The sequence below is a fragment of the Ostrinia furnacalis genome, unplaced genomic scaffold (genome assembly GCF_004193835.3).
Source record: "Ostrinia furnacalis isolate ACB-3 unplaced genomic scaffold, ASM419383v2 OfSCF0535, whole genome shotgun sequence".
NCBI lineage: Eukaryota > Metazoa > Arthropoda > Insecta > Lepidoptera > Crambidae > Ostrinia > Ostrinia furnacalis.
In genome coordinates, this window is record NW_021130774.1 from 928,135 (window position 1) to 943,319 (window position 15,185).

The window sequence follows — 15,185 nt, forward strand, 5'->3', positions numbered from 1 at the left end:
GAAGCCGAGCGTGCCACTTTTTAAACGTCATTAGTGTCATTTTAGCGAATTTTAGTGATTGCCGCAACGTAAAAGTAATCGTATCATCGTACTGCATTCGCAAAGTCATCGAAAGATATCGTGTGACTCGATTCGAAAATTAATTAATTCCCATAAAACTGATAATTTGTTAAATACAAAACCAAAAACATCTTTATTTACCTTTTTAAAATAAAGTAATTCTTACAAATCGTCAAATCTCGTTATTTTTTTTACCCTACCAGCGTTTCAAGACATAAATTTGTCAAGTGCATGAATACATGGATCAGTGTGTGTCTTATTGTTATGAGTAAGTACGGTTCCTTGGGATCGGTATGAGTGCACCACATACAGGGACCATGGTTTTAACTCTTAAGAGTACATCGCAGGATATGTATTAAAAACAATGCTACTTTATACTTCTTCTACTGCTACTTTATTCTAATTAATTATTTGCTAATTGTGCTGTTAATTACAATTCTCAATATGTAAATAATATCTTCTTTCTACCGTGTTCGTACTACTGTTCTCGTAAAATCATCGTAACCAATTGTTGTAATCGGATTACATGAACATCACTCGACCATGTATGTCCATTTGGACATATCGGAATGGCACGCTTTGACGATCAACTTGCTGTATCTACTCTAATCCATATCTGTGGGTGCAACGGTTTTTAATTGTCGTTATTTTGAGGATTTGTGAATTAAATAAATATGGATAAAACTACAACTATCAGGTTAGTATGAATACTTCGATTAATAATAATAGTGAAAATCATGTTTCAATCATTATTTTTTAGATAAAAAAGCTGCCGTTTTCTTCTTCCGAAAGAGATCTGCTGATTGTAGCATAATTAGAGAAAGGCCTATTATTGAAGACAAGCATATTATTATCCTCTCTAAAATATCGAGTTGACGAAGCAGGCCTGGGAAATTCTAACAGTGGCGTACAATTCTGAACCATATTTTATGTTTCACAAAGGCTCACACATCAACTGAAAAGCTGCTGGAATAATTTAAAGACCCAAAGAATGAAAGAACTTTCTCAGGAATTAACCCTACAAGGCTCAATTTTTTTTTAGTGCGCGACAAAAATATAATGGTTGTAATTAGTGATGAGAAGATAGGAAAAACTTATAAAAATAAAAATAAAATCTTATTTTACTGAAAAATCAACTTTTTATTTTAGTTCCACATACGGTACCCTGAGCCTTAACTATAATTTTTGGTATTAATAATTAAAATTATTATTCTTAATAAAATGAAATAACTACACACACCGGCAGATTTAGAGGAACGGAAAAAAAAGCATCAATATCATCATTATTTTAGGAAAAAAATGCCTAATTATGACATTATTTTTTAATTTAATTCTAAATATGAAAAAAATAATTGCCAACAGTATATTTTTTTAATTATTTTGTTTAAATTACCCCATCAACAGTTTCGTTGAGTGTTTTGAATTGAATGAAGCTTTTGCTAATTTGGATTTCTTTTACGTGAAAGATGTTTTTTTCTGAGAATATTGTTGTGTAAGCATTCAGTTACTTATAAGGGTTTATTATGCCCAGCTTAGCACCGTCAGAAATCATTAAGGCAGATGAAATGAGAAGTAACGGCCATGCATACAAATCGGCTGCCGTAAGACGTCGTTGATCAGTATCGACCACCCATGGCAGTAACCAACGGTACAGATTGATCATTTCTGTCGTTAGGAGGAGGGTTCAAGTCAGAAAAAGGCGTACTTCGCGACGGGATGACCGTTTTTTACANATGTATTAAAAACAATGCTACTTTATACTTCTTCTACTGCTACTTTATTCTAATTAATTATTTGCTACTTGAGCTGTTAATTACAATTCTCAATCCGTAAATAATATCTTCTTTCTACCGTGTTCGTACTACTGGTCTCGTAAAATCATCGTAACCGATTGTTGTAATCGGATTACATGAACATCACTCGACCATGTATGTCCATTTGGACATATCGGAATGGCACGCTTTGACGATCAACTTGCTGTATCTACTCTAATCCATATCTGTGGGTGCAACGGTTTTTATGTGTCGTTATTTTGTGGATTTGTGAATTAAATAAATATGGATAAAACTACAACTATCAGGTAAGTATGAATACTTCGATTAATAATAATAGTGAAAATCATGTTTCAATCATTATTTTTCAGATAAAAAAGCTGCCGTTTTCTTCTTCCGAAAGAGAGCTGCTGATTGTAGCTTAATAAGAGAAAGGCCTATTATTGGTTGGAGTATAGGAAACGGGGCGCTATTATGTTTCACAAAGGCTCACACATCAACTGAAAAGCTGCTGGAATAATTTAAAGACCCAAAGAATGAAAGAACTTTCTCAGGAATCAATCAAACGTTCTCAACACCCACTAGTAAATAATGTTTTTAAAATATATACGTAAAATATATTCGTACGTAGATTTATGAGGAATAACTAAGCAGAATATACTCAAAGGAATTAAATTCATAATTTGCTTTTCAGGTATCAAGAAATTAAGATTAGTAGTAGCAAGAATGAAGATTAAGACAGAAACAAGAATCAAACGCACCACATTGAATAATATACAACAAGACCAGGCTTTGCACGAGTTGGGGCTACAAAGAGAAAAAATATTGATAGAAAGAGAAAATAATTTGTTTAAACATGAAAAAAGATTTATGATTTACAAATACATAAAATTAAATTAGACATTGAAGATTGATGAAAATAAAACTTCATTAAAAAAAATATGTTTTATTTGCCACTAGCAACTGATACATTATGTAGGTGGCACTGGAAAGCCTCCTCGTAGTTAATTTCCTCAGGTCTTCTTTTATCAGTGGTAAAAGTATGAAAAGTACCCCATCATTGGAAAACCTAAACTAAATTCGTCTGAATTGTAATAATCAAACGGATTTTGGGAATCCCGTATCACTTTTCTGGTACTTATTCTACTTTGCTCATTGATATAATTATCAAATTCTTCTTCACTACTGTAATCCATTGTAAGATAATATCAATAAAATACAACCATAAATAAAGCAAACAAACCTCAAAAACGAGAATAACCTAAAAATTTTGACGTAAATAGACACTATGCGTTGCGTAATACAGCTCCCTGGCTACCTTAGCTTTGCGTTCATTCTAAGGGACGCATAGTGCTTGTCACCACTGAAGTATCGTCTATGAATAGGTTTTTGGGACCCTGTGCATCCACGCGCACTATGAGGCCTCAAAGTAATGTTTGTGAATCTCTTAAATGAGGAAGAAAATTAAAATGTATTTTTTTACACACAACACTAAGTTAGATAGAAACAATGTATTCGCGGTTTATGCTGACTGTATAAGATATTAACATGGTCGCTAAACGTATACAAAATGTCACACCTGTTTAGTATACCTACAGCCCCCAGTCTATACGTGTAACAAAGTTGTACACTTTAGCGGTGACTACACTAGTGATGTTGGAGTATCGATGTTTTTCGGACACCGTACACCGTCACTACGCTAAGAATATTGCTTTGGAATTTAAACCTTACGTTCTGTAATGTCCCGTTACTTTAGAGGTGATTTGTATCGATGCACGTATTAACTAGAAAAAAATTGCATAGCCCCTTGTTTTTATGTATTTAATGTTAACAATGAAAAAGTAGTGCATATTATTTTTAGTTAAGAGATTTTTGGGTACTTAATAATTAAAATAAAAAAGACAACAATACCAAGAGCTTAATAGACTATCAAAATACTCATGAATAAGAGAACCACTAAAGGTGTATGATTGTTTCTTAATTCGATGACGTTCTAGCTTCATTAAGCCTAGGCGCAGACCACCGACTTTTAGTTGGCCAATAGTTCGGGCCCGATTCTAATTTGTATGAAGAATCGGCCGATAAATCGGTGGTCTGCGCCTAGGCTTAGATAATAGTATCATCTTCATTTGGTCATTTTATCGACAATTAAACATCGACATCGCCACATCCCACATCTACCTTGCACAAAGAATGTATCCGCCTCGGAATTCAATTTCGATGGCTGCAGACGGAACGGCGCATACGCCTGATCGCGTCGCCTTTGAGGCACGGTTTGTCTTGCTCTTCACAAATTCGATACGTCATTTGAAACGGGGTTTATGTTACACTAGTCTTTCCTGTGGATTGGTACGCAAATTTTTACAAATCTACAAAACCGCATTTTTGGGAGGAATCTTGCTAATGCTAAAGAAATGTGCCCGAAATGAAATGATATTGTGTTAAAGGGTACGCGCTCGTGTACCCCATTAAAATACTGGGATAAAAATTCCTTTGCGTATTTCCCTTTCTTTGGCCATATAACACATGGAGACGTCGCTTCTGTTGAACGACTTGTGGTGCAGGGAAAGGTTGAGGGCACAAGAGCGCGCGGCAGGTCGCCCATGCGCTGGACTGACCAGATCAGAACCGCACTCAATGGTCCACTCCACGAGTGCACAAGAAAGGCTGCAGTGCGGGAGGAATGGCGACGGATTGTGGGGCTTGCCACCGGACCTGGTGTGATGACCACGACCACTCTGGCAAAGTGTAGCGACGAAGAAGAAAAAGATTTCCCTGGGTTTCAAACTGTCTCTACACCTTTCATCTACATCACAGAGACAGACAGAGTCACTTTCATATAAATAATATCAGTGTAGATGGGGCTACTTAAAAATCTTTTACGTCGTACCAAAGTCACACACAAAATATTCCATTAAAACCACTCCACCATTTCTCCCAAGTCCAAATAATAAGATTACACTAGCGACTGCACCCGGCTTGCGCTCCATTGGTTATTCAATTTATGCCCGCCTCACTTCGCTCCAAGATTTTGAACGGAACCTTTTTTCCTAAGTACATTTGTTTTCGAGTATTAAGAAGAAAATGGGCAAAGACATTTTGAGAAACTTCTCAGAAATGCCGTTACGCTGTTCAAAATAAGGCTTTGATCTCTAACGTTGTATCTTGCGTGCTTTTTAGCAATTTTGTGTGAGATTACTGTCTGTCGTACAGTCAAATGCATTTGTTTTTGTTTTGTCATCTGTCATCCGCTTTGCCCTGGAGGAAAATCGATCCTTTCCTCTAAACTCGCCTTTTTCTTCCGATTCTATACTGTCTGATGTAATTCCCAGAACTATACCTTCCTTCATTGGTTAGGTTTTATAAGCATTCAACCGGAAGATCCTAGCTCTAGTAAATTTTATCAGCACTGGCCCATTTATTGTCCCGAAGCAGTGGTAGGATTAAATAATACTGGGGCGTGTCAAAAGTTTTTTAAAAGCCCACTTGCATAGGATTGATTAGTTTAATCAGTTGTATTGACATAATGGAAACAAAAGGTGAGAACTAAGCTATCAATTACTTGATTACTCAAACTTTTTTCTAAGGACTTAAACGTGTTAATTCCTCCATTTAAACTCCTACAGTGTTCGGAGAAAACTTTAACTACTTCGTGTAGTATTTACTAGTTACTTGATTGTAGGATAAATCTGGAGCAGTCCCTTGTGTAGCTGAAGAGTGTCCACTAATTGCCCGTGTTTGTTCAACGCGGTGGTTCTCAAACTTCACATTAAAAATGCGAACAGCACGTACGACTATAGATCGTTTCATCCACGAAGACGCGCCCCGCCATTCTTCTGCTAATGTTTGAGTGTTATCGGTACACGCTGACTTATCCATGATTGCACAACACGCACACTACAATAATGACGCTCGGATTGCTCGGATCAAACTCCCCGCACCCCGCGTTTCCCTCGACCTAAAATTGGTGGGGCGCGTCTTCGTGGAAGAAACGATCTATAAGTATGTAGGTACATAAAAAAATCTGCAGCAATTACCAAGCTTACACTTTACTGAAGTAAAGTTGTACCACTGCTGAAAAAATTACAATTATAAATGAAAAATTTACAATCATAATTAAAAATTTATAGTTTGAAGTGCTGTTGTACTGTAGGATTGCTACTACATACTTAGTTCAATGATCATACCTGGTATTATCTGATTCATACCAATTTATTCAACTAGAGTATTTTAATTCGCTTGATTAGATTAAAAAGGCCAATATTAAAGGATATTCGCGTTTGTAAAATACAGGAAGAAAACATAGTTTGACCAAAGAAGGTTGAGAACCATTGGTGTTGTGTTAGACACGTCTGTGAGTGTAGTTAAGAGCAGTAAGAAATTGAGTTTGGTGTTGTGGGTGTTTGTTTAAACTGTGAGTCTCGATAGTTATTTGTTTTGGTGAAGGTGCCATTGGAGAGTTCAAGTAAAGTTATGTGCGGTAAACCTCAAAGGACAATAGTTCAAGAGTAACGCCCGTATTCACAAACGATGCTTGCTTAAATGCAGCATCAAATCGAACGCACAGCGATGAATAGAACTCCATGATTGGTTCGTGTGTCACCCTGTGCGTCCACGGGACTTGTGAGACCACATAGTAATGTTTGTGAATACGGGGGTAAATCTCTTCGTCTTTTTATATTGTACTATTTCATTTTCTTATCACATTTTGTTTTTTTAAACCCAATCGCCTCTCGGTTGCAAGAGCTAAAAGATTGTGACGGTGTTTGATCCCTTTCCAGATTGATAAGTGTGCCATGACCTTAAAGTGACGTCTAGTATGGAAATGTTTTTTTATGTACTGAAGTGCTTTTTCAATGTAAATACATAAATATCCTGATCCTGCTTTACTCCACGTCGTGTAGGAGTAACATTGCTCATATTCAATCTTCCGAGAAGAAACAAAAAATAGGCACAGGCCATTAGGATTACAGAAAGATGGCCAGCAAAATTTTTCCCGCCCAATCCGAAGTCGACTTGACAAATATTTATGACGTAGACACGTTAGAACATAGACGTCACGAGAGACGCGTTCAAAGATTGAAAGATCATTTAGGTAAACTAAGTGATGTTTATTAATAATGATTATATTATTAGCCGGTATTCAAGCTAATAGATAATATACTAAGTAGTCTTATTAATGAATAATAGTAGGTACCTATTCAAGCTAATAGATAATCTACTAAGTAGTCTGCCCTTAGAGATAGCAATACGTGACAGTTTTAAGTCCGTAATCGCTTCGATCCAGTTTATCCTGTACATGGTTCAATTCGAAATTAAAACTGTTACGACTATTAGTTACTATTAACTTCGTCTGCGAGGGCTTGTTCATTCGTTCGTTTCAGCCAAATGACGTCCACTGCTGGGCAAAGCCCAAGGATTTCCACGACGACCGGTCCTACGCCACCCGCATCCAGGCACCTTCACCAGATTTGCGAGGGTAGCAGTCACATAATTCCGAATTGGTTGCGAATTTACTTGTTGTTATGTCGTTTTTACGACGGAACCATTGAACCAGTTTTTCTTTTTTTATTATTTTCTATTGACGTTCATAAGTGCCACTTGTGGTCTAAACTGAATAAATACTTTGATTTTGATTTTTTTTTTTATTTTGATGTATATTTTTAAAGAAAAAAGCGCCTTTTGTCTTCATTTTAAAGTCCTTTATCACTGCTGTATTATATCTTTAAGGCCTAAATCACTAATGCCATTTGAGGCCTAAGAAGAGGAGTCTATTTAGTTAAGAAGTCTAACCGCAGTCCAGTAAGCAGATAAAGAAACAAGCTTGTATGTATATGTTATTCAAAAGGTGTGGATGCCGCAATCCGTGATCTCATACATCTTACACGGCGTACACTCACACAGTGATGAATCTAGATTTGATTTCCAAGTTCCATCATCATCATCATTTCAGCCACAGGATGTCCACTAAAATAGAAAGACACGGGTCTCAACGCAACTTTTATGAATCAGTTACATTATGTAGTACTCATGACTTGACGTTTCGGCTGCTATTCTGCAGCCGTTGTCACATGCAGATTGTCCACTACTGATCATTGATGATTTCCACATTGCGTTGGAGCGGCCTGCATCCAGCGCCTTCCTGCTACATTTAAGAGCTTTCCAACTTTGAAAAAGCAATAAAGAAAGATAAAATTAAAAACCTCTTGAAACAATTAACTTTAAACTTTAACCCTTCATCCGTCCTTGGTAAATGTAGCTCGAATTCCAAGAAGGGCTAATAAAGAACGGGCTATACAAACTCCGACTTCATGACCCATCAAAAAGTAATATTTTGATACCAATGAAATATTAAGCGGCAATGAATTTCACAATTTTAATTTACAAAATTAATTTAGGTATTGTCATTTCTCATGGACATAATCAACTACTCATTTTATTTGCAAGCGAATCAAGTTCACAATCTATCACTCATGATTATCCCATAATTAATTACCCTAATAAAAGTTATTATTTAGGTCCTACGCATTTTTGTCATGTCGTGGTCGACACAGGCAAACTTGGCGGCGCACTGTAGCGGACGAGGCGAAGAAGATCGGCAAGACCTGGAGCGAGATCAAGCGAGAAGCTCAAGACCGAACGAGATGGAGGACTGTTGTTGACGCCCTCTGCCCCATCTAGGGGACATAGGACCATAAGTCAAGTAAGTCAAACAAATCTATTTCCAATCCATACTGTACCGAACCACAAAATACCCTAAACATTACGCTACGGTGTGACGTACATTCACGTCATTATTTATTCCGCACACATTAGTATGGGGCTTAGAAGACTCCTTGACGGATTACAACGTGAAAAAGTCTTAGTACAAAAAGATACGGGATGTTTTCGACCTTGTAATGAAGTGGGGGTTAAGGTAAGTTTTATCAGGCACGATGTGAAAGGTAAGTGGTTTGTCTGCGAACTAGTTTATTCGTAGAAGTTTTGTAACATTAATGTGGTTTGTAACATGACATTAAAGCTGTAGATATGTTGATATTGTGTAGAAAGGCTACATGCGGTTTTCATATGTAGTCAGTGTCAAGTAATATCAGTTCATTATGTACAAGTACAGGATGATGAATGATATTTGTTGAAGATGATAACCTCCCGCATCCCTTGAGTTTCAGTTATGATGTGTGACTTCACTGAGACCTCGCTGCGGACTAAACTCATGTACTTTTAAGAGCACAATGGTTTATAATTTACCAGTATTACAAAATTAATATTCCATTATACGAAAATAAACCATCTGCTAAAACATTTCGCTTCATTTTCCCGCCAAAAAGTATATCGGGGTTGTGGACTCTGAAAACAATTGACAATCGATGTTGGTTGAATAAAAAGAAAACAATTTGTTAGTGGCCAGGGGCGGCCAAGGAGTTTTCTGTATACGGCCTCAACAAAAGACCTCTTTAGCGAGTATAAAAAGTATTTTCTCCTAGATTCAATTTTTAGTATTTTATTCCGACAAACCCTTTCAAAAACATTCCCCAAAAAAGCAATAACGAAAAATCGATTAAGATTAAAACAAAAGCAAAATAATACAATGGTTACTCGTGCCTGGTTTTAGATTAACAAGTTAATCATACGATTCCTTGAAGTAATCTTTAGCTTTTAGCATGAAATTATTGCCTTGTTAAACGATTGATAACACGTACCTACCTTTGCTTTGAATCATTGGAAAATGTTTTAGTAAGTTCTTATTACCTTTACAATTAATCAGATTATGGTCTGTCCAGAATATTATAGTAGGTACACTTTGTATGGACTATAATATGTGAATAGATACGTATTTACCGAATAAATGAGGATAAAGAGAACACCCGAAATAACATAAAAAGATGGGCGTTTTATTATTTATTTGGAAATAATTTAGTATAGTTCCACGGATCCGATCAAAGGACAGACTCAATCGAATCGTTGCGAGGCGGCTGTGTGGAATTGACTGTTAACCGCCTTTGTGCCGAAAATTAAATAAAGCGACGACAAAATACTGGCCGCGAAAGAAAATAAAACGTTTTAATTATGAAAGAGAAAAAGAAAGTAACAAGCCAGGAGTTTCATACTTTAACCCTAAACACACCAACTTTTCTAAACTCAACTGTTGCCTTTGGACGAAACATTTATCGAGTTATCAGTTACGATTCTATAGACTAGTATGTACCCAACTTAGAGAAGGTACTGCTCGTATGCGTCCTGTCACATAAAAAAAAAATATGTATTCTGTGGTGAAGGGAGAAATCGAAACTTGATAAGTGTAGACTTGGTTGCGATAAATATCTATAACAAGTCATTCATAAGACAGCATTCTTTACTAAAGGACTACTCTTTTAATAGTCTTTACTGCTAAATGTACCTTCTTTCTCGTTTTAATATTTCATGATCATCAATCCGATCATACAGGGTGTGGTTTTGTAAAACAACGCCCATCTCAGGGGTGGTAGTACACATGAAAGTAATGACAGGAAAAATATAAATAACATTTTAACTATTACTTTAGTACTAAAAACCCATGTTCAAACATCTAAAACTTTCAAGATGGCACTTGTTACCGTCCGCACCACCCCCGCGTACCCCGCTACACCACCGAGTACACGCTGCCGCCGCCCCGGGAGAGCGGTGGAACTGTCCGATAGCTCGCCCGCATAATAATACCATTTTCCTGATTTCATGGATTTTTCCATGAAACTTTAAAATATTTTTTTATACTTTTTTTGGCATCAGTGTCGTGTATACTACCACCCCTGAGATGGGCGTTGTTTTACAAAACCACACCCTGTATAGTCAGCACTACCATCTTTGATTTACCGGCAAATAAAGTTAAGGTGGCCTGATATTTGCTCACGACGTCCACGCGGGGAGTCGAAGAAATCCTAAAAATGATCGACCAATCCGCACTGGAAATTGCCGTTCCCGTAATTTCCTATCTAGATAATATTTCGAAAGATGGCCCATCTCTAGTCCTGCGTAATAAAATATTGCACATACGTCGTACGTTAAGTATAGACGTTTCCCTCACCTACATACATCTTCGCTCGTAAAAACATTGCCCATTACCTACATCGCATTCATTCCAGTTGAAATTAAACTTTGAATGACGCGTCTGCGCCGTACATTCCGCTAACGAAGCTCTCATCTCGTAATAATGCTGAGCATTCGTAATACCTTCAAGCCGTATAGGAATGAGGGAATTCAGGAAATCTATTACAGTATAAGAATGGTAATAATCTTTGCTTAATGATAGGTGACCGACCTATCATTAAGCAAAGAAATGATAGGTGAATGACCTACTTTCATAAATGTCCACAGATATGCGAAAATCAGGCAACAAGTGCCTTGTCCAAATGTCCATCTTATTATAATTTACAGTTCATTGATTCGTATTATACAGTGAAAAACTACACTAGCTATAGCCTGACCAGGAACATAAAAACCCTGGCATAGAGGCGCGTCAATTGCATTTGATAGTGCAACACTGAGTACAGTCGTACCTGTGTTAAATTAATAGGCTAACTTTATGTATCAGGATTCAGGATTACGGGCTAATTTGATATTTTCATAAGTTAACGAAAAAGATTATACTATAGGTAACCTGGTTTAAATAAATTAAATGAAACCATCAATCGAACTAGTAGGATTTATTTTATTATTCATCAATAATCAAATTCTGAACTTGAATATTCAACTGCAATGTCTGCTCATGAACGCTTCAAACTCGGTACTTCTTTCCCAATTCCATAAAATTCAACACTTACAAAGTGACAAAAAAATTTAAAATAGGTAGTTGAAACAAACCACAGCTAATTTTCATAGTGGACTGTACTATACGATAAACATGTCAGTCAATTTGACAACCTTTGTCGGAAACATTATTCAATGAAAATATTGCCGAAACCATAGTATTTCTCTTCGACAAATACTTTAACACATTGTGAACCACTTTTCTTTCACGACTATAAAAAGATTTTAGCAATTTAATACACAAAATCAATTGCGCACATTTAAAATAAAGTTTGTTTACACTTTGACAGCAATAGACTGACATGCAAGGTGACATATCAATGAAGTTTTCAGTACCATTAGTTTTCCGCAACATGGCGAGGGTTTTTATGTTCCTGGTCGGGCTATACATGCTTGGTTTTTTTACTAACCCAACCGTTACACACGTGACATTTTGTTTTGTTTTACTTTTCCGCCTGAAATAGGCAAAGGCATGAAGCGTACACAGCCAAACACAATGCACCAGGGCTTTTTCTTTTTTTATTTGTCACTGGTGATGTCACGACGCGACGCACAGAATTCATTTGTTTCTTCTCCAATGCGCGGGAAAAATAGGCAGCATATTTTATGATCTTGGCCTGTTCCTTCGTTGTAGAAAGGCTAAATTCAAATTAATTCTATCTACCTAGGTTCTACTAAACCACTTTTTATGAGCTGATTATCGCAGATCGGTAATTGTTCATTTAAGTTTGTTATTGAGAACAAAACCTCATTATCTTAAAAGTTCTTGATCAAGGTGCAAGTAAAGGCAAACTTCTAATAGTATTATAGGTACTATTAAATGAAAAGACAGCTGTACATGATTATAGTATCACTAGCTGTGCCCGCGACTTCGTACTCGTACGCCTGAAAATGGTTGGACTTTTTTTTTCCAATTATGCAACATTTTCTATTGGTCATAGTGTGATGTTATAAAGCCTTTTAGCTTTCCTCGATAAATAACTAACCAGCATAAAAACTTTTCCATTCGTACCAGTTACCTAGGTAGTCCTGAGATTAGAACGTTCAACCAAACAAACAAACTCTAGTTTTATTATAATATTAGTAAAATATTAGTAATTATTAAAGTTTAGTTATTAAGTAATTTTAAGTTCTTATGTTCTAAATAATAAGTAAAGTATAGATTAAAATTGACTTGCAAAGGATTCAAGAAACTGGTAAGTAGCATAAACACATTAGCCGTGATAAGAAACTTCAAAACTAAATGTGTTTTAGGCTGAGTTGCACCACCTTTGACCGTAGCTATAACGATAACAGGCGTTTTTTGTATGGAATTTGACAGATTTTTGACGTTTGTCAAAGTTAAAGTAAGATGGTGCAACCCAGCCTTAGTGTTTCATAAAAATAAAACTAGTTACCTAGAACTTGGAGATCATCTGGCGTTATAACGAAAAGTAAATAGTCCAAGTTTAGAAACAATATCCAACCAAAAAGGTGCAAAATAAAATTTTCGCCTGTTTTATTTTTTTACTTTCTGTTATTTTCTTAATTGGGCGAGTTAGTTCATAATTACTTCCAGAATTTACAACTCTACAAAAGTTTATTTTGTTTTATTTTAAAATCAATAACTTAATTTAACCTCACCTTTGTATTATTTTTGAACGTCGTTATACTTATCGAATTCGTAAAATAAGACGTAACATTACTAAAACTTCTGTTAGAGTTAAAACTAAGTTTATCATGACATAACTTTTTTTCTTACAAAGCATACGCCGCGTTTTAACAAAACTAATTAGGCATCCAATAAGTAACTTCACTGGCATAGACAAGTAATTTCATAAAGTCTAAAGTCTACTTATCAAGTAGTTTCTCAGTATTGGATTACTTCAAGCCTCTATAAGTTATATTCATTTTCATCTCGGCGCTTCTCAAGACGGACGGCTGTAGACGGGCGGTTTTATAAATACCAGAATATTGGAAAAAATAATTTATTTTTAGCAAGTTTCTATTAAAACCTTTATATTATCCAATAATTTTGGACAAGACTGGCCTCGCGGCCTCGTCGTGTAAAAGGTTTTTTTACTGTGTTTTTTGGGTGATGATTAAGAGCAATCGATTAAGGTTGTTCATAATTCTTTATTGTAGAATCCTCAACTACAGAAAAACAGCTCATCTTATCTTCAACATCCGAACACAACAAAGCTTTTAAGTTTGTTATGGCTATAGAGCTGGCTATAAGCGCACTGAAAACACAAGTCATGTATATCAACCCAATCGTTCTGAAAACTTTGAAAAATCGAACCCTCTGAGCCTGAGACAGGTGGTCTTACCATATCTAGATCACATACTTCTGTGATACCATATGGCCCTATGGTAGGGTTGCCATAAGTGTGGGGACTCAGACGGGGACATTTAAAGAAAAACTATTAAAGGTAGAAAAAAGGAGCTTTTATTACAACAATAGGTATTAATCAACATTAACCAAAGTATTAAGTATCTGTCAACATTTTTTAATTAGCACACGTTCCCCCTTAGTCTTACTAATAATGGTTGTATAGCGGTGGTATAGCTATACAATCTTTTGACCTTATCTGTCATTGTGACATTTGAATTTGACAGATAAGGACAAAACATTATATTGAAACGTGAACGGACAAGACTAAGTGTCAGCGCTTACGTCGTTCTATCAACGTACGATTAGCCTCATTAGCCTAGCTAGTTAGTCGCGTTTATTTCTACGTAGGTATATTACTGTTTACCAAGTCCAGCCCTCTATTAAATGACTATGATTTTTAAACGGGGACAAATTGCTTATCGGCCGGGACGCCAGGACACCATGCTTCAAACGGGGACATGTCCTGGCGTACGGGGACGTATGGCAACCCTACCCTATGGTATCACAGAACCTAGTCACTGGTCATATAGTAAAGTCCAGTCGCACAATATTTTTTTTATTTTTAATTTTATGTACCTAATTTTTGTTTTGTATCAAAAATAAATTTAATATTGTGTAGGTATATTTAAAAGTGCATGTAATTTGGTGCCAAATAAACATTATTATTCTTTCTTATAAAGTAATTGGAAATTACATAAAAGAGTTGTTGAAAAGACACAATTGGATCTGACCACAAAGTACGAAAGTAAACAAATATAATCGCTCGTCTGCCTCACCGTGTATATAGCGAAAGTAATTGAAAACGTATTCAACATTTTCAATATAACTTTCATAGATTCGAGCTCTACCTTCTGATATTGGTCTTCGACTTCGAATCCTCGTCTGGCCTGGATAATAGTTTTGCTATTTTCCGGTCTAGACTAATACAGCTGTATTTATTAGATTTAGATTTGTATTATTTTGGAATATAGGGTAGAGATTCCGTTTGACGCCATAATTTTTTTCCTCTTAAATTTTAAGGTTGAAATGAGTATCAAAAACACTGTAAAATTAGAAATTATTAATAAAACTAAATATAAGTAAAAAGATAAATTATATCGATTGATGCTTTACATAAACTTAAATAGAGTGGCCAAAACGGTGTAAAGATGACCAAAACCGGTACTTTTACCCTAGGAGCACATCCAATAAGGACA

General features: G+C 35.9%; 1 long non-coding RNA gene across 1 annotated transcript; it reads left to right on the forward strand.

The window, feature by feature from the left end:
- Nucleotides 1–2,072: 2,072 nt before the first annotated feature.
- On the forward strand, nt 2,073–2,674 carry LOC114366118 (uncharacterized). Its single transcript, XR_003657007.1, has 3 exons — nt 2,073–2,140; nt 2,320–2,416; nt 2,527–2,674. It is a non-coding gene; the product is annotated as an uncharacterized LOC114366118 (long non-coding RNA).
- Nucleotides 2,675–15,185: the final 12,511 nt, after the last annotated feature.